Source organism: Balearica regulorum, chromosome Z (genome assembly GCF_011004875.1).
Source record: "Balearica regulorum gibbericeps isolate bBalReg1 chromosome Z, bBalReg1.pri, whole genome shotgun sequence".
NCBI classification, from domain to species: Eukaryota; Metazoa; Chordata; class Aves; order Gruiformes; family Gruidae; genus Balearica; species Balearica regulorum.
Genome location: NC_046220.1, coordinates 14,488,913 through 14,513,363, shown reverse-complemented (window position 1 = coordinate 14,513,363; position 24,451 = coordinate 14,488,913). Strand labels below are relative to the sequence as shown.

Genomic DNA, 24,451 nt, shown 5'->3' with positions numbered 1-24,451 from the left:
TGTCTGATGTCTGATGTTACCTCAAGACATTGTTTCCACCAGAGATAATGACTTATGGCAAAAAGTTATGCTATGTTAATGGAGTTGCAGAGACTGATGATCATTCTGTCACTGAGTGAATATCTGTCATCCCTGCGTCTCTCACCCCTCTTGGTAAAACAACACTGTGTAACATCAGAATTCTAATCTAAGGACAAGAATATTTTTAATTCATTTTGTTCTTGTTCTTTACACCTGGGTATGATAATAGAAATGAATGGCAGTAGGATACTTGAGGAACCTCTCTGACAAATAAGCCTTGAAATACCACATGGAATTGGTATACATCTTAGCTTCTCTGCTGACGTGGATGAATAGGTGTAAAAATAACCTGGTTAAGCAAGTTTCACTCTCAGCTATTTACTGGATATTAAATCTTTTCATGCCTATATTCATAACAGATTATACTTCTTTTCTTCTGCTCTTAAAAATAATTCCCAGCAGATCAAAGGGATTACATAAAGGCACATTAGGAATTCTTGTGATGGCCAGTAAAATAATTATTTTGTCATTCCCCCATCCCTACATTTCAGGCTGCAATTACACATTTGTGCATTAGTCAACATGAAAACTTAAGAGTTAAAAACTTAAAGAGAGTTGAAAAAAGAATGCAATACATTCAACTGATAATTGGTAAAAAATGGGCTCTGTCCTTCCAGCTTTGTTTGCAAAGACAGACATTAGAAGTCTACTCTGGGATTTGTACATATTTTATACTCACAGAGCAGTCTGTGGTAGGGAGCTATCTGCATAATGGCAGGAGTGAAATGTTGGGACAACAACAGAGATCCTGTTTCAACACTGAGTGCAAAAACAGTACAAAAGCGTGGGATGGAGCCAGCTGAATACCCCAGAGCTGTAGACAGGAACTCAAATGCCATGCAAATGTTAGCATTATAACTGACATCTTTTCCAATTTCTTTGAAATTCGCTGATAAACATCGAGGCTAGAAAGTGTTATTTAGTTAAAAATACTAAGACAGATTTTATTGGCACAATTGTTAGGGACTTGAGAATAAAAAAAATAATAATTTTTCACTATGATCATCACTATCACCTTAATATTTTTTAAAACTGCCTGATACCATTTTATCCTATGTCTTTTACCTCCTGTCCTCATCTTGCAATGGTCATAAATCACAAAACCCTCCTCTTTCATTTCATGAAGATCTTATTAATGAGAATTAATGAGAAAGGATACTGTGAATACTGGAAGCTGAATATTCTATTTAAATTTCTACCTTGCTTGCAAGGTCCTCTTTTTCTTTTCCTTCCAACCGTTTCCCTTGCCACTAATAAAAGTTACTGAGAATGTTATGATTGAAGCAGGTTAGTTATAGTAGCTGTAAATTCTTTGCAAATGCATAAGAAGGAACATCTTAGATTTAAAGTTGATGGTTATTATTTTTTGTTGTGCCTATGCTACTTTCATCCATTGATACCCTGGCAGAGTGACTAAACTACTAAATATTATCTATCATTACAAAAGGGTTTTCTAGGGAAATTAGTTATGTCCTTTGGTTGTACCACCAGCATACAGGTATCAGGCACTGCTGATTTATTCTCTCTCATTCTTTCTCTCTTCCTTTCTCCCTCTTTCTTCCTGTAATAGTCATGCCCTGTCATAGGAAGTATATTGTTGTCCACAGCATTTCTTTCAGATCCATAATTTAGGAATGGACAAGTAGCAATATGTAAAAGACTGGGAACGAGAGGGATTTTGTGTATCTCTAGCAGATTTTTAATGGAAACTGTATCAGATTCGTTGGTCTATCTAGTCTTTTATAAGACACTGTCCTTCTATTTCCACATTAGATTACAGTAGCCATTGGATGCAATTCCCAACTCTTTCTTCAGCTCACACACTCGGTCTTGAGTTATGTGCCTTCTTTCAACCTAAGCATACAACTTCTCCAGCAATTTATACAAAACAGAAAAATGTGTTTTATAGCATCCATTTCTCTCTGTTGAGGCCCTGACAGTCAAGGATTCTGAAGTTAGATGTAAACTAAAGTTCCGTTTTGCTGTAGAAAAAGCTGCAATTCTGAAATATTGTATTTAGAAACTAGCTCTGTTCTTTGTAAACCTGTGAGCCACAGCATTCTATTAATGGCAAGGACCATGAGTTATTCCATTGGTGGCAAATAAAAGATTTCCATTTATTGAAATGGCAAGGTTTTTAACAAAATAGCATTGAAATGTTATTTTTTTACATCTCAAAATTTTGTGAATCTTTAAGCTTTAAATTAAAATATTCATGGCAACAGCTCCACCTACGACTTACCCATATCATTTATTACCACCAGATTTTTGGTGTAACTGGATTCAGTAAGACCAGAATCAAAAAGTGCTTCAGATTTTGGTATCTAGTGTGTCACAGTGGAAAAGCCTAATTCACCTCCCTGCTATATGTAATTATAAAATATGGAAAATTCTAAAAGTTAATGCATTTACCTTTAGGTGTGAAGTAGTATGAGAAAGTAAGCCTGAAAAGTAGGTAGTTTCACCAAGATTTGTATCTCTGCACTGGGAGATAGAGGACAAAAACTTCAGCTATAAAGTTTGATCAACAGAATTGTATCAGTCCCAGAACTGTATATATCCAAAGTTCTTATAAGCCACTGGTTATGGTGTTCATTGTTTCCCTATGCACATGCTTGGAGGTGTTTATCTGTTACAGGTGACCTCTTTATTCACTTCTGTGTGTGGTGAACTTGGTGCAACCACTGCATTCTGTAAGCCTGATTTACCATGCTGTGAAGTAGCAGCTTTTCTTTGTTGATTTAACACTGCTCATAAAAAAGGTTAAACACAAGTAAAACACAATTTCATTTAATTATTTACAATACTAATTTCCTACACAAGCTTAGAAAATCACTAGGCTATAATACTATACATATTAGCAAATGTATTAGTAGTAGGGTCTGGCTTTTGTGCAGTAGTGAAACCTATTGTAAACAAGAGGTCAAACCTCATCTTTTTATTTGACTACTGGGGCATATACATTCAGTGACTGTTTTCCTTGGGGAGTGAAAAAAAATAGTGATACTGCCAGGCAAGTTACAGGTGTGAAGCCAGTAAGTTAAAAATATTAATGTAGAGGTTTATTGGATCAGACTTGTTTCCCATTACCCAGATATCTAAATATATCGGGAAACTGTGCAGGGAGAAGGCTGTGGAAGTCTAAACTGTATCTTATTTCTCTTGAATTTTAGAAAAAGCTTTACTGTTTCAGTTAGGCTATTATTATTAGCTAGAACTTTTACAGAGAAGCACTAATCTTTACCCTTGCAGTAGATTTTAAACATGATAAAATTGCTCTACTATCTGTTTTTTGAAAGAACATGATGAAATGCTGCTTTTTTCCAGCATACTTTTTTCTTAATATTTTTTTCATATATTGGCTCTTCCTGTTCTGTTTCTAGTACAGCTTAATAGTTTGTTTCATTATTGATATTAAGACATATGTGTGATTGAGGTAATAAGGGTTTGAAATGTGGTAGTATCACTGTCACACAAAATCATATTTAAAAACTCCAAAAATATTTGTTAAAATACTGTGAGAAATCATTGAAAACTATATATATTTTTTGACTCATTTTTTATTCATGTGTAGTTGCACAGACTGTACAAGGTTACACTGATTTATCTGGGTATTTAATGTGATGTTTAAGTTATTGACAATTTATGTGATTTTATAATGTGTTTATGAATCTTTGAACTGATTGTTTGGGTCATTTTGATGACTAACCAAATTAGTAGGCCAACGTTATTTTTAATGAATCCAGACTAATGGAGTAGGTGTTACCTTTCATATTAATGAACAATAAACACATGCCAACTGAATATAAATTAATATAAATTAAATCACTATATGCAAATCTGTTTTGTCAGTACTGATGCAGGTCTGTGAAGCCCAACAGTACAGCAAATACTAACATTTTGGCTTTAAGTGTTCAAAAACATAAAATAAATGAGGCATGGCTATTGATTGTCTTTGGCGTACATTATCTGCACAGGAACTATTAAGAAGGCTTTTCTATCTTCCTTTCATGCCTCATTTTCTCATACCATCTAATGAAGAGCTTCACTTAAACTATAATCTGCTACTGTCTTGACAGGACAGTTTTATGGCACTAAAAATCTATACTTATGCATTATGGGCTTTTTACTGCTGTTTTTATTGCTGTGTTGCATTGTATAGAATAATAAAATTTTGTAGTGCAGGAGTTACTTGTTTAATTAATTTTTACTTCTAATTTATATTTTGTCCACTTTAAAAGCAACCTAGAATCCTGACTTCAAAATAGCAGATTGTGAGCAATAGCTCTGGATTTCAACTTGTCACACTTAAGACTGTTTATCAGTAAATTAGAACTGTGGAACAGTCCGCATTTTCTGCCTGTGTCGGTGTTTCTAAAGTTTCAGTATGCAGCTTTTTGAACTACAAATGAAAATGTTCCTCCTGCACTACTGATACTTGATTTTGGTTCTACTTTCTTGAAATGCACGTATTCTTGTAAATGAAAACTGATTTAGTAGTGAAAGTCTTGTGGTAAGGAAAATAAAAGAACTTAATAAAAAAATCTGAAAATTAGTTTATGGTATTGAGCAACTATATACATACACTAAAATATTTGGTCAAAACTTACATCATGCAACATTCTGATTGTAGGAAGTGATAGTGCTTAAACTTTGCAGGCTATTTTTGAGGTAGTCTACAGACTATAAAGCCTTACTTAAGGCTCTATAATTCATCGTGCTCACTAAGGACTTACGTAAAATGCCCTTCAGTGCTGGATTCTGAATTTTGTTACTCGTCATTTGTAGGTTTTTGCTAGAATTTGCAGAATATAATCTGAAGAACTCAAGGTTTTGATGCAACATAGGATCTTCATCTAGAAGAAAATTCTATAATCTGATCAAAAATGAGAGATGACAGGTATCTGACATCACAAATGATATCTCTTTCCTCTATTTTTTTTTTCCTCTTCAGAGCACAAATTTTGTGTTTTCATGTAATGTATCAGTAGCTCTTCTATGTAAGCTGAAAAAACAAAATCTGGACTATTTGGTTAGAAAAGAGAATCTCTAGGCAGCTCAGCAAATCTTGAATTCTGAACCTGAGCCTTGGGATTTTCTGGCACTTACCTCTTGTGGGCATTATAAAATCCCTGTCTGTGAACCTTCCTGAGAGCATGAGGAATAAATCTTCAATACTTCTGAGCCTTACCTGGAGCAGTGTGATTTGAGTTGGATAAAGCTAGTTTTTAAGCATGCAGATTTTAGGCTGCTGAACTCAGAGCATAAATCAGGGTCTCAGAAATTCAAGTGAGTTAGTTATCCAGATCCCTGAACTGAAGAAGTTTCAAGTGCCCTCAAGGTATAAAAAAAAAAAAAAAAAAAAAAAAAAAAAAAAAAAAAAAAAAAGAGAGAGAGAGAGGATGAGTTGCTAATTCAATAATACCAACAAAATTTTGTTGTGCATAAACTTTCTAAGTTAAAGCAATGAGGAGTTGCCACACATTTGTTTTCCCAGATTTTATTTCTAATAATTTCATGTTTTACTTGCAAGGCTATGAACTTTTTGAGTAGTGGTTACTTTCATATTGTAGATCCCAAATGCTGAATTTTGCTAGGTCTAGCTAATGTATGTGCATATGCCACATTTTTGAAGAAAAAAACCTCAGTTTTTGTTGCCACAGCAGAGCTTCAAAACTCTGTCTTTGCAAAAAAGCAAGCTTTGTGCATGTTCAGGCATAATATAATCATAAACTTCAATTTTGTTCTCACAGGTTCTGTTGTTGCTGAAGCAATATGTAATTTCTCAGATAGAATTTTATTACTAAGATATATGAAACAGTTAGATGCAAGTGTTCAATATCCTAAGGTATACTTCATTATAGCCAGGTCATTCCTGACAGATTTGTGTCCCATTTGCTAAATTTATTCAAGATCAAAGTCCTCTACATCTCCTATATGATCTTTACTTAACTGCCTAAAGGGTTTGTTTCTGCAAGTTGTATCACCATTTCTTCTCTGTATTGCGGTGGAATTTTAAAACAGTTAATCATTAGCCTCTTAACATCAAGTTGTGTACTACCTCAGTCATCTCTCTTCTTGAACAAACTGATTTACTTGTCACAGCCTTTTTCTGTAGATCACATTTTCTAAACCTTTCATGATTATTGTTTCTCTCTTGGATTCTCCCTATCTTGTGTATATTTTCTTGAACGTTTAGCATTTCTGAATTAATATCAGCTCTCAGTGTGTAAAAGTATTGGTAAGAAAAGTATTGTAAATATAAATATTAATAATTACATAGAAGTGATTATATTTAAGACATAAATATAGTAGAAGTATAATACACAGAAATATTTGTAGCTCTTTTTATTAGAGGAAATTTAGGCAAAGGAAGAACAGAATGGAACTGAGCTGGAGAGGAAAGCTTGCAAAAGTATTAATATAAAAAGACCTACACTAAGAATACAGCATTTCTGAAGGAGTATTTAATGTATATCAAGTTGAAGCTAGAGCTGTAAAACTCTGAAGTAACCTGTGTGTTGATATTTACTAGTAAGATTATTGCATCATTGAAAATAAGGGCTCTTACATAACAAAGGAATAATCAGTAGGCTACTGGTTAAGTTGCTTGGACAAAAATGTAATCTTTGGTAAGAAAAATATCAAAGAAGAAAAGTTTTATTATTATTAGTCAATTAGTTTTAAAATTTTCTAGTGATAAAAAATGTTTTAAATTGTGGATTTAAATTATTCAAGTTTTTTCTTAAAAAGATTATTTAAAAAAAAAAATTAGCTTGGAAACACAGATGTTCAACCCTTAAAATATGAGAGCAAGGAAGAGTCTAAGTATGATTCCACTTTGTAAATAAAATCTAAGTATGGAGGAAAAGAAAGAAAATCCTGTATGGTTTACACAGGTATACTAGGAACAGGCTTATATGTAGCAGTCAAAGGTTTATTCTCTATCTGATGGTGAGCTAGATGGCATCTCCTAGACAAGGCAAATTGTACTTATTTTTACATGTGGTACCTCTGTGTTGTCCGAAATCTGGTGTTGAACAGGGTCTGTGTTGCAACTGATTCTGCATATGTGTGCATGGGTTACGAAAATAGAGATTATGCTGCTGAGAGTATCTGATACTGATAAAATGTCAGCCTCATTGTATATTGATCATAGAATCATAGAATCATAGACTCATAGAATCATGGAATGGTTTGGGTTGGAAGGGACCTCAAAGATCATCTAGTTCCAACCCCCCTGCTGTGGGAAGGGACACCCTCCACTAGACCACATTGCCCAAAGCCCCATCCAACCTGGTCTTAAACAGTTCCGAGGATGGGGCATCCACAACCTCTCTGGGCAACCTGTGCCAGTGCCTCACCACCCTCACAGTAAAGAATGTCTTTCTAACATCTAATCTAAATCGAACCTCCTTCAGCTTAAACCCATTACCCCTTGTCCTGCCACTACACTCCCTGATAAACAGTCCCTCTCCAGCTTTTCTGTAGGCCTTTTCCTTCAGGTACTGGAAGGCCACAATTAGATCTCCCCGGAGCCTTCTCCTCTCCAGGCTGAACAACCCCAACTCTCTCAGCCTGTCCTCATAGGAGAGGTGCTCCAGCCCTCAGATCAGCTTTGTGGCCCTCCTCTGGACTCTCTCCAACAGCTCCATGTCTCTCCTGTACGGGGGCCCCAGAGCTGGATGCAGTACTCCAGGTGGGGTCTCACCAGAGCGGAGTAGAGGGGCAGGATCACCTCCCTCGACCTGCTGGTCACACCTCTTCTGATGCAGCCCAGGACATGGTTGGCTTTCTGGGCTGCAAGCGCACACTGCCGGCTCATGTTGAGCTTCTCATCAATCAACACCCCCAAGTCCTTCTCCTCAGGGCTGCTCTCAATCCATTCCTCACCCAACCTATAGTCGTGCTTGGCATTGCGCTGACCCACGTGCAGGACCTTGCACTTGGCCTTGTTGAACTTCATGCGGTTCGCACGGGCCCACCTCTCCAGCCTGTCAAGGTCTCTCTGGATGGCATCCCTTCCCTCCAGTGTGTCGACCACAACACACAGCTTGGTGTCGTTGGCAAACTTGCTGAGGGTGCACTCGATCCCACTGTCCATGTCGCTGACAAAGATGTTGAACAGTGCCAGTCCCGGTACCGACCCCTGAGGAACACCACTCGTCACCGTTCTCCACTTGGACATTGACACAACTCTTTGAGTGCGACCATCCAGCCAATTCCTTATCCACCAAGTGGTCCATCCATCGACTCCATGTGTCTCCAATTTAGAGACAAGAATGCCGTGCGGGACAGTGTCAAATGCCTTGCACAAGTCCAGGTAGATGACGTCAATTGCCCTTCCCTTATCCACCAACGCTGTAACCCCATCATAGAAGGCCACCAAGTTTTTCAGGCACGATTTGCCCTTAGTGAAGCCATGTTGGCTCTCACCTATCACCTCCTTATCTTCCATGTGCCTGAGCATAGTCTCCAGGAGGTTCTGCTCCATAATCTTGCCAGGCACGGAGGTGAGACTGACCAGCCAGTCAGTATGCTGTTACATCTGACCAGTTTTTAAATTTAAGACAAATTACAGATTAGTTTTTAAATTTAAAACAGTATACTGTTACATCTGACCAGTTTTTAAACTTAAAATCAAAACTTTCCTAAATTCATTCATTATCAATGCGTTTAGTACTAGTGATTTGTTCTACACATTATTATATATTAACACTACATATACAAAATTTATATTCTAGAGTAGCTATTTGTATAGCATCATAGAGCTGATGGCTGGGTGCTCCTCAGTCATGGAGGTTGATGTGTTCAGCAACACTAGCCCAGATGAACCTGGAACGTCCCATAAGTTTCTTCCTTTACTCAAAGAATTGGTAGGAGTTTATTACTGAATAACTCTGTTGATGTGCCATCAGCAAGTTGCCAATAGGCTGGAAACAAGAACAACACACCGTGCAGAGACATGAGGGCTTGAAATTTCCAGGAGAATGAACTTTTCATTGAGGGAGTTCAAGCTTTGCTATGTGAAGGCGTGTATTTGGTGGTGAAGTTCTCTTTTTTGATGGTTTCATTAAAGTTATCTTGCTGTTAATAGGAAATATTAATCTCAAAAATTAAGATACCTTTTTACTAACCAATTATGCTTCTGCTTGTTTTGACAGAGGAGAGACAAAAATCTCAAAATTTTACATTCCCTACTCATTAATTATCAACAGTTTAAATATAACAGTACTCTGAGATTTATCTCCAGGATACAATTCTGCTTTTCCTTCCAGATATGTTATTGTTTAGTTGGTAACACGAGAGAAAAACAACACTGGAAGAAGGGTGAAAGGCTTCATTGGAAAGCAGAAAAAATGTTATGTTCAGGATAGTATCTTTGATAGTCCTGAAGATGAAATCTGACATTTAAGAAAGGAGTGATACAGAAGGATAAAGCAGCATAATCCTAGCAGTTCCAGTAGACAACAGTTGGATTTTGAGCTTGACTGACATCATAGGAGAGTACAAGGTGTTAGAGTCAAGAAAGAAACTGATAAATACAAGTATATGGTTGGAAATGAAGATAGGCTTGAGCAAAATTCATAGTAGTAGTGGACGGGGCTAAAATATTCCATGCTTGAAAGGCAATTTTTACTTACTGTAGTACCCGACATAGCAGATCAATTTAGTATTCTCAATACTGTAATTTTTATAATTAAAATAATTAGGAATCTAAGACAACAGCTCTATCTGATATAACCTTTAGGGGTTTTATTTAAATGTGATTAATTTCTCTTATTTCTCTGTATGTGAAAGGTTGGGAGAACTGCTACTCTGACTGCAGCAACTAATATAAACTAAGGAATGTGCTCAGAAAATCATTGTTGCACGCTTTAAACTGATTGAGGTCTAAGATATTCTGAGGAATGACTTTTGCAAAAATGCTCTGGTATCTTTCAGAGTTGTCATTGTGAGAAATATCAGAGAAGCAAACATGAAAAATACAAACTGTAAATGTGACATAATCTTATTTTGTGCAGTGAACTACTTGGCAGTATGAGCTCTGAATGAGTAGAAATTTCTGCATCTGTCCCATCTACTTCTTCCCCAGGGACAGAACAGTAACATACTCATGACTGCCTCCAGTGAGCACCCTACACTTCACCATGTCAGAGACTGCAAGAGAATTTTGCAGCATTTGCACTTTCCCATAGCATATTCTTAAGTAAAGATGCTATCTCTTTGGGTAAAAATAAAGCAATGGTTTAGTAAATGAGGAGTGTAGCTGGGAGGTAGCTCCATCATGAGCAGGAAGGAGAGGGTCTGAAATTTTAAAAGGGCTGAGACAAGCCCTGATTTAGCATTTTGTGAAATCACAACAACAAAACACATGTAAAATACAAGTGCATGTTTTCCTCTAACACTGATTAAACTAGAAAGGGCAGTTTTAACATGGGTACTTGCAATTTTGGCATTACTAAGAAAAATTCTAGGTGATTTTTTTCTTTCCCCCGTCTCCCCAACCCAGTACCATCAACAGAAAAAGTTTATAGTTGAGGTTTAATGCCACTGATTTGGAGTGTGCAAGCTCCATAGTGTAACATATTTTATTAGCTCTTTTACTTAATACAGGACTTCAATTGCACGGATTCATGCTATATGTGTCTGGCTGCCACACCAATCTCTTGTTGAGTGCCTGCTGCAATTTTTCAGCTTCTTCATTTTTTTTATTTATATTGGAACTCATTTAGTTCTATCCAAAAGCTTTTTTCAAAATGCCTGTAGTTCACAAAAAAAGCACTTTATCAACAGTCTATTACCGTGCAGATGTGAGTGTCAAGAAGCATCCTTACGGTGTAAGAGTGTAATCTGTTACAGTGATAAAGGTTTCAAGGAGAAACAATCTTAATCCAAAGAAAACCAGGTTTTTTTATTAAAGGTATCCAGCTGTCTAAAGATCCACTATCATGTGTCCCTTTCAAACACTATCAATAAGGCCTCTATTTTTTTCAGAGATACCTTTACTGCTCTTATTTTCCACTCTACAGAAACAGAAATCCTAACAACTAATGCATTAATCCCATGGAAAATTTTCTTGAAGCTTTCTTGTTTCTAACAAGATTATTGTCATACCAAATAGCAACTGGCTTCTCAGAATAAGAAATCATTGGTAAAGAGCCACTGTATTTCTGAATTGAGAAATACTAAAAAAAAAAAGTTGCTGGTAATGAGTAAAAAACTGATTTACTGCTTATAGAAAATCTTGCTTGTTTGATTATTTTCAAACATTAGGTGCAATCCTTCACTTGTAGTCAAACAAATAATGGTTTATGATACCCAGCACCTGCAAGTCATCTGATTCTTTTATTAAAAATTCAGTGGGTGCGTACATATGGTCAATTTAATAAAATAATCAGTTTTCAAGCCCACGACCTTTGGGATTTTTACTGCATCTTGTTCAAGTCATAACTTCTACTGTGCATAGAGACGGCATCTTGTTTTCAGCTGAAATGTATACATGTGCACAGTGTCCTTTTAGAAAGTGTGCCATCTATATTTAATGTAATCAACGTGATCTTTTCTGTTACATGAAAGAGTGCTTAATTTAATGCATACATTTTGACAAATCAATTAAGACATTTATTTTCAGCTGTTATTAAGACTGGGGATGTCATGCTGTAGATACATGCAGGTCTGTTAACTGGTTAATAGCTTAAGAGTAGACCTGCTGGTGATAGCTTCTGTTTCTGCAGGTGCCATCTCATTTTCTCTGTGGCACACAATTAAAATCAAGCCTCAACATTCTTTGATTACACTGAGAGAGTATGTTTGTCTATAAATAGTGCCTTTGAAATGAATAGGTGCTGTTGAGTGAGTAAGATAACAGGTTGTCTCTCAACATTTCTAGTTGTGTACTTGTATCACAGCATAAAAAAATAAAATCTTCAAAACTTCAAATTTTGGCTTCTGATTCAAATACTTATCATGTCCTCAGTCATTTTGTCACATTGGTCGATGGTGAGATATTTCTGGTTTGTCAGCTGGGAAGGCACCTAAATTACTTAGCAAAAATGTGATTTTCACCACGAGAATTTTTTTATTTACTCAGACCAGATGTTAAATTCAGTAGCAGTCTGTTTCCAGTATTACTAAGGGAAAGTGAGGATGCATGTATAAAGTGAGCAACCTCTTGGTAAACCCTTCAGAATCCAGGACTAACCATTTGAAAATCTGATCTGAATGTCACCAGTATGTTTAATAAATGTCATTTTAATAGTCATAAGCATAGTTAGAAGAATATGATGTCTGTATTTGGTCCTTGTTCATAAGCAATTATCTTAGTTGTTAAGCAGTCATGTCTTTACATCTTTATGGAAAAATCTGAAATACATTTTGGTATTGAGGATCTGTGCTGCTATGTTTTTTTCTCCAAAAAAGAAAACAAAAGAAAAAAAAGTTCTTATAGTGCTGTTATATACTCTCATTCGCTTAAGATACCCAAAAATCTATTTTATCTCACAAATTTAATCTGAGCTATACTACTACACATATTTCTGGAACAACTGTTTATAGGTCCTTTTAAGTACCTGCAGTCTATACTACTACCGTCTCTTGACTCTGCTGCCTTTTTTTGGCTCTGAGTTCTTTTTTTCATTACTTTCTGATCATATTGTGGCTCTTCTCTCAGTCTAGTCATATATTAGGAAAAGGTTTGGTCTTTTTCTATCTGCAAGACTTGTGGTAAATGTATCCAGGAACAAATGAGTGTTAATTTTTCTCAGACACATATAAACTGAAAATTAACTATCTAATATGATAAAAGCATGGATCTGGAATACTGTTCCAATTAGTCCCATTTGTCTGGAGACACCTAAGTTAATATTTAGATAGACCATGTAACATGGTTGCCCAGAGGTGAGGGCTGGAGGAAATTCTTTCAGGTGCTATGTCTGTTAGTTCACTTCATGCCAGATAGTTTGTATCTTTGAGTATGTGTTTACAATGAAAGAGCTGGGAGAGGTTTCTACACTGAAGCTTTTCTTTAGAGGGAACTAATTTTGACAAAATGTCTCAAATGCTGTTTGTGAAAGAGATTATAGGAAATAAGTAAAAACAAATAATATAGAAGTGATATTCACAGAGTTACAAAGTTACTGAAATAGGAAGCTGCTGAACTACATACCACAGTAATAAACCATCAGTGGAGTAATATAAATCAGTCTCAGCACTAGAGTATCACATCTATCGTTCACATAGTCATAAACTACACAGAAAAGGAAGATGTCCTTTCGCAGTCTAAGTTTTATTATACAAATGGCATAAGCCAGGTGAAACAGTGTTATAATTGTCAAATAAAATGTATTTGGAGAAACATCTATCCTTCCATGTAAGAAGTTATGGTTTCTAAATTAGATATTACCCAGAGTAAAGATCTCTCACACATTAGCTCTGATTATTAGCAATCAATGTTTCTCCTTTGCTTGTTTAATTTCATTTTTTCCCATTGTTTCTATTACAATTTGACTGCCTCATTTCTGAGGCTTCACTCTACATTGCATTTTCAGTAGTAAAACATTTAGAGAACAGTGTAAAGCATCTGCTTTTAATAATAATATGCCTTTGTGAAAATGCTGACTATCTTCAGGATGGGGTGTGTTGGGGGAGGGCAGGGGGAGTTTCTGTTTTCTTTTTAGTGGAAGTACACACTGAAAGCAAGACATACATGATGTACAAATTCAACTACTGTTTCTTGTGTATCCTTTCTATACCATGCTTTCAGGATATACCTTGGGTTTTTTAACAGATCTTTACTTTGTGAATAGCCATTTTTGCTTCAATACTGGCCTAAGATCAGGGAACATAGGAAGATAAGTTCTGCTATAGTCTTGACTAGGATTATCTCAGTAAAGAAGTGTAACTCGGACTCTCTATTTTCTCTGTTTCATCCCTTTTCCCAGTAACACAATAATGTATGACTGACCCTTCTCCAATGCCAGCACATGTAGAATGAAGTCAGAACTGAGCTTAATTCTTCTTGTCCCTGATTTTTCTGTATGAAAGAATACAAGATGCTAAGTAGACATTTATGTTTGGCAGATCAAGTTTAAATCTTTTATCATAAGTAGCCCTGTATGCATAGTTCAAAAGTTCAGTTGTTGAATCTTTTGAGGTGCATAAATATTTTAGGAAGAAATATCAAAGGTGTTATCCGCCACACCCAAGTCCTTAAAAACAAGTACAAGAGTTTAAATGCATCAAGTTTGTATATATAATGCAGGTTAATATTAGAGAGTACTACTTAACAGTGCGCATCACACAACATAATTCCTCATAATGCATTAGCAGGAACATTATTTTAAAAAGTGCATTCTGAAAATAAAATAGTTCATCAAACAGTGTGGAAATTGTCTAGTGTTCCTTACTGATAAAAGTAATAGAACATTCTTCAACACTAGTCATGAAACACAGATATCATTCACTAGCCTTCATACCTTCTAAGTAGATATTAAAATAGCTACTCTTAAAAAAACATCAGATTATTCATCGACCTTGCAAATATCATTCATTATAATAAGGATGAAGTGGCTATTTTGCTGGCTTTAAAAATAGTTTGCAGGAAAAGCTTTTCTGTCACATAAATTTGGACTGGGGCAAATTTTAACATTGTATGCAGATATAGAAGCAGTAATATCTAAAAACGGATGGATATCCAAAACATATCATGTACTGAATTGCAAGATTATGACTTTTGCCTCTTTCCTCCCATGTTTGAAATTGCATTAAATTAGAGATAGCAGTAAGGTAAGAGGAAAGCACATAAGACAGTTAATTCCCGAAGATTAATCCAAACCAAATAAATTGGGGTTAAGTTGCCCCTATAAATTTGTACAAACCATGTGGAATTACTAAAATGATAGCTCTCAATTTACTTTTTAAATTAAATTTATCATGGAAACATGTTTTTCAATACTTAGCTGAACCAATCCTTGGTCTGACTTCAATCCTGACCGTGCACATGACTTGGGATGTTGGTCAAGAGACCTCCTCAGGTCCTTTCTGACCAGTTATTCTGTGAGTCTATGATTCTTCACAGAAAAATTAAAAAAGCCTGATACCATTGGTCCAGTTCTCAACATCAATCACAATCCTATGGCTTTAAAAAACAGTAAGGCAACTGAGTGTAAGAAGTAGAGAGTGTAACAATCTGTTGTCTTGGCTGAGAGCTTAACGACAGCAAGTCAAAAACTAAATTTAGTATTAATTGTAGAAATAAACTTCAGAAGTTTATAGATGAGTTGTGTGATACCTAAGTCAAGCCTCTCTCTTTTTTCAGCAAGTCTGATACAGAAATGCATGGGTAAGAATGCACCTATGGGGTGTATTTCTTACCTACAGGGTAAGAAAACCCTGTCTTTATTAACTTTATGTGTAAATCTCAGCTTGTACAGTTTTTCTAGTATTATGCAAAAAGACTTTTGCAAAACAAAAAAACCTTTCTCCTTGACATTTCTAGCATCTCAAAATGAAAGTAATGCTAATTAATCTAAGCCTGTCCAGTTAATGTGATAAGCCAATGACAGATTATTTGGGGGGGGGGGGGGGGGGGGGGGGGGGATGGACGGACACACAAACACCACAAACACCAAAAAAACCCAACATATTGTCCCGTCCCACTCAGGGGGTGAGGGTGAGGTTAACTTTTTAATTCTCTGCGCGGTAATCAGAAGTAATGACAATTAGTTTAGAGGTTCAAACTAATCATAAATTTACTTAAAACTCAGTGGAACTACAAAAGATAGAGGCTTGGCAAAGGTCATAACAATGCTCAAAATTTAGCAGAATGATAAAAGGTAAGCGTTTAGCAAAACGTGTGACAATATTACCCTAATGTGCCGAAAATTAAGTTAGAGACAAAGAGAGTGATAGAGAGGAAAAGGAGAGAAAGAAAAGAGAGAGAGAGAGAGAAAAGACATCACCACCCTTGGATCCAGTGATGTTCTCTGCTTGTAGTTGTAGTCTTGAGGTGGTGGGCGAGTGCCAAAAACTTATGTTTCCACTTTTTATAACCCGATGTGCCCGCCCCATAGGCGGGGGTCTGTCATCACTGAGCAGGCGCAGTATGTGCTCAGGAATGTTCAGAAATGTTCTAGAAATGAGTCAGTGGGTTATGGGGGTCCGGGGGTCTCACTGCCCCCCCCTTCAGGGCTGACCAAGCGAGTGGTGATCTGTCACAGGCACATGGTGCACAGGGCACAGATGGTCTTTGTTTACGTGTTTCAGGAATAGAGGAGTGGTCTCACCAGACGTTATCCTGCCTCCGCAAGCACAGTTCTTGGTCAACAGTCCCTGGTCATCATCAGCCCAACCCTGCCCATGTCAAGATGGGTGTTTGTGACATTCACTTGTTATCAGGGCGTCACACATATCAGCTGAGATTTTCTGAAATGACTTGTCAATTTGGTATTCGTTTTTGGTGACCTATTCCAGTTATGTACATTCTAGTGCTTCTCAAAACCAAACTTGTAGAGATTGTTTCAAATGGGGATGCCAAAACAGTCATTTTATTTTAAAACAAATATCTTGATAATAAGTCATTATTTTCAGGCCAAACCCTGACCTGGGTAGAAACTATGGAAGCTTATTATAATTTCCTGAATTAAACATCTGGAGCATCAGTTTCCTTCTTCTTACTTTTAACTTTAAGAATGATAATACAACTGATCATATAACCACAAGGAAGAGGATTTTTAGTGAAGAACATCTATGTGTTCTCTAGTGTTGTTTGTTTAACTAAAAAAGAAAAAAAAAAAACAAAAACAAAAAAACCCACACCACCAAACAAAAACCATGTTTTTAATTATTTTTTAATCAATGAATGAGTGTTTTTTAATGCATTAGTGCTTTTTGAGCTCTTCCCCAGGTAATACAAGCCTGCAATAAAAGCAAGTAGACTTTGGAAAATAACAGATATAAAAGACTCCATCTATCCTTACAATCCATATTAATGCATGCCAAGGTTTACCTCCTGCCATATACGACTAAAAGAGTTCTAAAGCTTCCATTATTATTTACTAAAATTCATAAATAGAGGGAAACTGAGGAGACATATTATGTAACTTTAACAGTTTACACTGAGCTGTTTTTCTTTTTTATTACTCTTTACGATCAATCTAAGATGTACTAAGTAATCAGTCTCAAAATGTAAAAATAATAAAAGAACATGGTCTATCACATTCATCTACTGAAAGATTTCTGACCCAGTTAGTCAAGTTATTTTATCAAAAGATGTTAATATCATTGCTATATTATATTATATTAATTATATTATTGGCTTTAGGGTTTTTTATTGTTTGTTGGGGTTTTTTTGTCAGGTTGATATGAAGATAAACAATCTGAAGGAGGAAGGTAATAGAAGAGTATCACCACAAGTGTGAGCAATGAGCAGTTTCAACCTGGTAAGCTTCTCTTTTGTTTTTTTCACTGGTGATGATTTTTCCCATCAGTGGTCTCATTTATGTTTGTAATAACATGTCAGCTGCTGTTTATTTTTATTCTTGATGTGATATTTCTGTGTTAAATGTCATAAACTTTGCCTTCTGTGTTAACAAAACATGAATACTGAGTATCTCATTATCTCTTTGAGATGCAGTTTTGTCACGGATCCAAGTATTTTCAGTTCCCAGCCAATGCAGTTAGCACAGAAAATTATCTTCTAATCCTTTAAGTGTGTAGACAATACTCCCAAATTTTGCCCACTCTTGTCAGGACTAGCTGTCAAAAATTTTATGATCTGAAGGATCTGCTTTTAAAATGTTATTTTCTACTTTTTTTTTTTTTTAGTCTAGAAAAATACAGTCGTGAGTTTTAAAAATACTGTTCTAGAAGTTCAAATTGTATTTTTAAAGCAATTATTTATTTCAGCCTTATTCTGAGAAATGTTTGCTTCAGGTGAGTTGTCCTTTTATGAAAGAGCTATCTGTGATTTTTTTTTCTCCCCAGAAGAAAGTCAGTGCAATTTTAGCAGTGCTACCTCTTTTGGAAGGAAGAGTAGTTAGAAGTGTTTAGGGACAATAGTCTCTAAGCCCCCAAAGGAAGTGGAACTAGCCCTGCTATTGTTTATACACTAGCATATCAGTCACACACACAACCATTGGCTAATAAAGTGCTGGGAAGTGGTAAGATAGTTTCAGAAGTTAAAATATAATTCAGATGAGCTGCAGCATTTAACATGTTCAAATTTATAACCTGAAAATATGTTTTTTAAAATGCTATCAGGGATGTGGCACAGCATAAGACTTTATGGCCTAAGAATGCCTTTATAAATATATCAAATTTATCAGCAAAGAAATATGTAATAAGGATTCGTAGACTTCTGTCAAGACTGGTCTTATCTGATCTCCATTTTCATAAATATGTGTAAGTATACTTACTTATGTATCTATGTGTATACATATATATAGCTATTGTTGATAAATGGATGACCTATATCCTTTATTTAAAGGCAACACAACAGTTTTCTGAGTTTGACTATTCTATCAGTCCTGACAATTCATCAGCAGTGCTTCACCATTGCACTGACTTTGAAAGCATGTCAGATAATAAAGTGAGAAATCCCTCTCAAAAAATGAAGTTCGCTGACTCTGTCTTGTGATCACAGGTAGGTGACAGAGATCTCAAAAATATTAATAGAAAAACACAAGGAATATGGTTTTAACCTTCAAGAACGGTATTTCTTTTCATATGCTATCAACTTATTTGGACTGTTTGAGGTCTCCAAGCTGAATTGTAAGTCCACTAATATTGTAACACCTATGTTGACTCAAACCCACCTCCTGTCCCTATAAACACAGTCACTGCCATGTTCATTTTCAAAGTACTAGCTGGGTCCCCAAAATCCCATTTACACTACGTATAGGTATTGGCAATTTGTCTCCTTATAAATTTGTAAGGAAGATGCTAATTCTGGGAATTATCAGGTATACAGTTCGTGGACATAATGGAGGATGGTCTAGTATGGGCTCCTGCAAAAGCTGTTTTTTTACTTGGATGCATTTGCCTTGGTCTATTACTTCAGGTTTGGGAGTTCTTTTTAATCCACAGTTTAGGCTTGCCCTGGGACTTTGGAGTTTCTTGTGTTAATATCAACACTTCTTAGTCATGTTTCAAGTAGCACAAAAATAGGATGTTTTCCCTTCAATGTGTTTGAATTGCCAACTGTTCAGTCCTCCTTGAAGCTTCTTACTCTCCAGAAAGTGAAAATACATCCAGACGATATCCTTGGAGAAGGAGGAGACACTTGTTAATTCTGTTACACAGAAGACATAATTTTGGATATACTTACCTGCATACCTCACTTTAGTGTACTTCTAGAATGTACCTTTTACAATTTTTTTGAAGACAGTTTTAGATATTTTAGTCTTGCATTGGTTTAGTCTTCTGAAAACTGTGTCTGCCTCAGCCGGACAAAATGATTGCATTTGTGAATAGCAATGATAGCAATCGATGTAGTTGGCTTTCTGCTTTGATTGTCATTATTTATAAGAAGATTTCTGATTTTTTGGTTGGTTGGGTTTTATCCATGAGAGTGATCAGATACTAAAGCAGATTGTCCGGAGAGACTATGGGATCTCTGCTCTTGGAGGTGTCCAATTGGGGATGGTCCTGAGCAGCTTGATCTGATTAGACCTGTTTTGAGAGGCGAGTTGGACTAAATGACCTTCAAAGGCCCCTTCATTTCAAAATTATTCTGTGGATTTATGATTCTCTGGTTAACATTGTTCCCAAGAAGCAGGAGGAAAGTCTTATCAACGATTTTGCCTAATTTCACTAACCACTTGAAGCAATTAGTTATGAAATTTTGACTAAACTGACATGAAATGTGTATTCTCTTCCAGTTTCTTTTTACACACATTAGAATATTAAAATCCTGATGATTCTGAAGAAGGTGCAGATTTTGGATAAACAAATGTGCTTCCAGTAGAGGTTTCAGAAATTTGTAAAGACAAACATTTCCTTTAAACAGCTGCATACCCTTATTAATGAGCATAAATTACCAGTTCCTGGTTACCAACAGATGCCAGTTGGATCTAATTGAGGAGTAAAGGTTTTGAGAGTAATCATGTTTTTTTGAAGCTTCCAACTTAAAGTAGTTCCTCTGATGGCAGAATTGTCTAGAACTAGAAGGTAGAGCACTGTAATGCTAAGTCTGTCATCTGTATTTATTAATGTTCTTGTGTATGGTCTCTTTTTGATGAACTAGTTATTGTGTATTTCCTCAAAACACATCTGAAGTGATGTAATTCCACCAAGTAAGCAATAAATACTTCATTCATACTTTGGAGCAGCAAACCGATGTGCTTAGTAGGTTTCAATGTATTAAAATGTGATTGGTAAAAACTGAGCTGCAAAAACTAAGGAAACAGAAGTTATAATAACTGTATTTCATTAAGATCTCTTTGTCTTCACTTTGGAACAAGGAGCAAGGAAGATAACTGTGGGGTAAAAAGAAAAATGAAGCAGAGGGAAGAGCTTTCATCCTGAGTATGAGAAACAGATTCAGGAAGCTCCCAAGGCTAAGTAACACTGAAATGGAGTGTTACACTCAGCTATCAGTGTACAAATTGTCCGAAATCATAGATCAGCTAAGAAAAAATACATTATAAAACATAACTGTTTTAATTGCTTCTCATTTCTTTCAGAACTCTTTCCAAATTTGTAGTTAAGAAGGGAATCCTTCACTTCACGAGATTGAAACGTGTTCTAGTTCAGACAGGCTAGTGTTTTAAGTTTAAGGTGATTGTGACAAATCAGTATTAAGGAATTCATGTACAGGTGTCTGAAACAAGTAGGGGAATATCAGGAATTGCTGTATGATCCCAACCAATCTGCAAAAATGTTTTTCAGTACTGATTATTTCAAACACTAGGATAAGAGGAGAAGCTTCCCTGGTTGTTTTTTGTTCAGTGCCGCTTTGAGAAGAGCAGGCAATAAAGAAGTAGACCATAATGTTATACATTTTCACAGCTAATATGTGTGTTTTCCAAAGAGTGAAAACAAAACCAAAAAAACACAACAGTGAAGATCGGGCAGATCAGTCTCCTCTGGAAACTCTGCCAGAGAGGCTGGTGGCCTTCAGCATGTTGTAAACAGAAGCTGAGACAGATTTAGGTAAAGGTAGACACCTTTTTTCTTTTGTAATGTGCAAGTAAAATTTCTAATCCCTATTGCTCATGGTGGTGGTACAGAGCCTGTCTTGAAGTTTTTGTAACTTGCAGCAGGAGTAATAACATGATGGGTATTTGAATTGTGTCACCATTTTCATAGCTCTGTTGGTTTTATTCTGTTTACTGAGGCAGAATTTTGCCCAAAATACGTACAATGTTCTAAACACAACAACATACAGTGTACTAAACACAACAAATCGCTTGTAATAAGAAACATTATTTACCTGGTTCTCAGCACAATACAATTTAAGTGCAGCAATGCTAACTGTCGGACTCAAAGCATTGATAGTGCAAGGAGATAGGTTATTTGCCACATGCTTAGAAGAACTTTTCAGTCTAAATCAACAATAGTTTGTGTTCCTTACTGATGTTTGTAGTGAGGGAAGTGTTTTACAAAGTTTGAGCAACCTCTTGATAAGAAGACAAAGTAGACTGATAAATGATCCAGAAACTAGGTTTCTCCTCTTAAAGAAAAAAGATTTGAAGTTCACATCAAGATAGACCTGACCATGTGAACATGGAACAAAAAATATTGGGGAAAAAGCTACAACAGGGACTTGAAGGTCAATAAATTTTTCTCTAAAATTTTTCTTTCACCAAGTTACACTTGGTGAATGCTAATAGCATAGATTTCCCCTACAGGATACAAAGATACCTGACATGTTTTTGAAGTGTCTTTTAGAAAAGAAGATGGTTGCAGTCAACACCATGAGCATGCAACACTCCCAACCAGACAAAACATAACCACCTACAAAATAAAATATTCAGTTTATAGTATTGACATTTGTGCTGTAAAAACTTTTAATTTAAAACCGAATTAACAGTAAAAAAAAAAAAAAAAAAAAAAAAAAAGGAATGGTAAAGAGAAAGGGATAGGTAGAAGAAATATCACAAAATTAAAGATTTGACTTCATTTTGATAAAGGTCAAAGAAGTAACTAAGAGATTCAGTCTTAGGACATTATCAATGGACTTAAACGTGAGGAAAAGTAGCTCAGTTTTGAGAAGACCACATGCTCTTGGGTACTAAGATTTTGCACAATGTAGCTGTTAAAATGGGAGCAGTTGATCAGCTACTGAAAATCTTAAACAAAGTTTGGATATTGATATTTGAAAATCTGCTTACACACTGGCTATAATCTTTTGGGAAGTCTGCAGTTGAGCTGATAACTGAACTGCAGACTTTTGAGATTCCCTCTTAATTCTGTTTTAGTCTGGTTCTTACTATCATCTTTTCTAAAGATAGTTTATAGTAACTGATGTGTGACTTTAAAAGTTACAAGTATGGTTATTTTATTTTATAGCTGTACTTGTTTGTTGTTTTACCTAAAGGAAACCAAGAAAGACTTTATGGATGTAATTTCTTAATTTCCAAGAGCGGAACAGTAGAGTACTGCCTTAGTGTTATAGGTACAACAATGAAAGCAATAATTCACCTCTGATATAGTTTGCCAGAAGTCAAAGGAATTGCATCAGAGATAAATCCACTGTTCAAAGTAAATACAGAGTAATTTGATTAAAGAACTATCCCAAAAGTGATTAATTACTGAAAAATTACTAATTTTAAAAGTACTGCTACCAATAATTCATGGAACATGTAGAAAGTATTCCTAATGACCATTTAAGCCCTTATTTTTAGCTGCTTCAAAATACCATCTAATTTCTGTCACTAATCTTTTCCTTTCCTGCCTGTATGAATAAATGTTAACTTTTTTCCCCTGACCTTGATCTTCTTTTGGCATTTTTAAAAACACTTGTCATGTAATAAGGAATTCATTTGCTGCTGTAACAGTGATTTATAGTCATTAGCTTTTTTGCTGTCAATGTGTTTTTAAGTATGTCAATTGGAATGAGAATGAAAAGGTGATCTGGGGAAACTGTATCAGTAAACACTATAAGTATAGCATATTATTTATTTTTGTAGTGTAAAAATTATTATAAGTTTCATGACCAACATTTCAAACATACTCTAATATTAAACATTCCTTGAAGAAAGTAGAACATTTAATCTTAAAATGCAACTATTTTTTTTGACATACAAAAAAGTTATATGACATTATTCCAGCAAGCAGTATGATCAAGATGAATTCTCTTCTGTTTATTCCACACTTCTACACTGTCTTCCCATAGGTACAGGCATAGTTTCATAAATAGCTTTTGCACAGGGAAAGAACCTGTCTTAGAAAGTGCTGTGCTGAAACAGGTTTTTATTTATACCTTAGATCCTTTGTATTGTTCTGGCTGGGAAAAGGTTCTGTTTAGTGTAAAGGTTTTCCCAGAACCAAATGTTACTATGATTCTTTTGAGTAACCTAGAATTGTACCCTGGCATCAGTTGTGATGAAGTGTAAATATGTCTCAACAAGAGCCAGAGGTTACCGGAGTTATGGTGTCTAATTTTCTTAGCTGAAAAGAGCAGGTAAGTCTATTTGACTACTACTGTACTAACTATATGAATGTATTTCTTCAAAACCCATTTCACAGGTGGCAGTTTTGCAGGGATAGAATCAGATACTTCCCTTCATATTCAAGATCTCCTTTTATTCCCAGATTGGTAAACTGAATGGTGTTTAATCTAACTGTACGGTAAAGATGCATGTCCTGTTCATGGCAGTATGTTATTTCAGTATAACAGCTACAAGACACTTCTGTTTGGATATTGTACTTCTGCATATTAACTTGCAGAAGATATATCTTAGAGCGTTCAGTTTCTCAGCTAGTATAGGTTATCAGTTTCAATGTGACAAAAGAAGCTAAGCCAATTTAGATTAGCTGTTCTGTGATCTTTTATTTTAATGTACATTTCTAGGGCTTTTTTTTTTTTTTTAATTATTTTTCAGATGCTTTAAAAGTAGAGCTGAAGAATCCCCTGATTTCTCAGATTCTTCATTTTTTCAGGTGTGTTTCTTCATATTGGTTTTCTCTAGCTGTCTTTGAGTCATCTTTTTTTGAGTTATCTTTTGGCAGATAAAGTGTTATAAAGTGTTATAAAATCAGTGGGGGACAGGTTGCTCTCTGATCTGCTAATTTAGTAGAGACATGAAAAGGTGGTTTTGAGATGCGTTGCAAACAGTAGGTGTGGGTGGGTGGAGGAGTCATGAAAGACAGGGAGAGCACAGGAGCTTGGAAAGTAGGGCAGGGGTTGTAGCAAGAGGAAGTAAAC

General features: G+C 35.7%; 1 protein-coding gene across 2 annotated transcripts in view; it reads left to right on the top strand.

The window, feature by feature from the left end:
• LINGO2 (leucine rich repeat and Ig domain containing 2) overlaps nucleotides 1-24,451 on the top strand; it is a 553,412-nt gene that overhangs the window by 290,544 nt on the left and 238,417 nt on the right. For both annotated transcript variants that reach the window (XM_075740374.1, XM_075740375.1), the window contains exon 4: nucleotides 17,439-17,522. The gene's annotated coding sequence lies outside the window, so the exon portion shown is untranslated. The remainder of the gene's footprint in view (nucleotides 1-17,438; nucleotides 17,523-24,451) is intronic.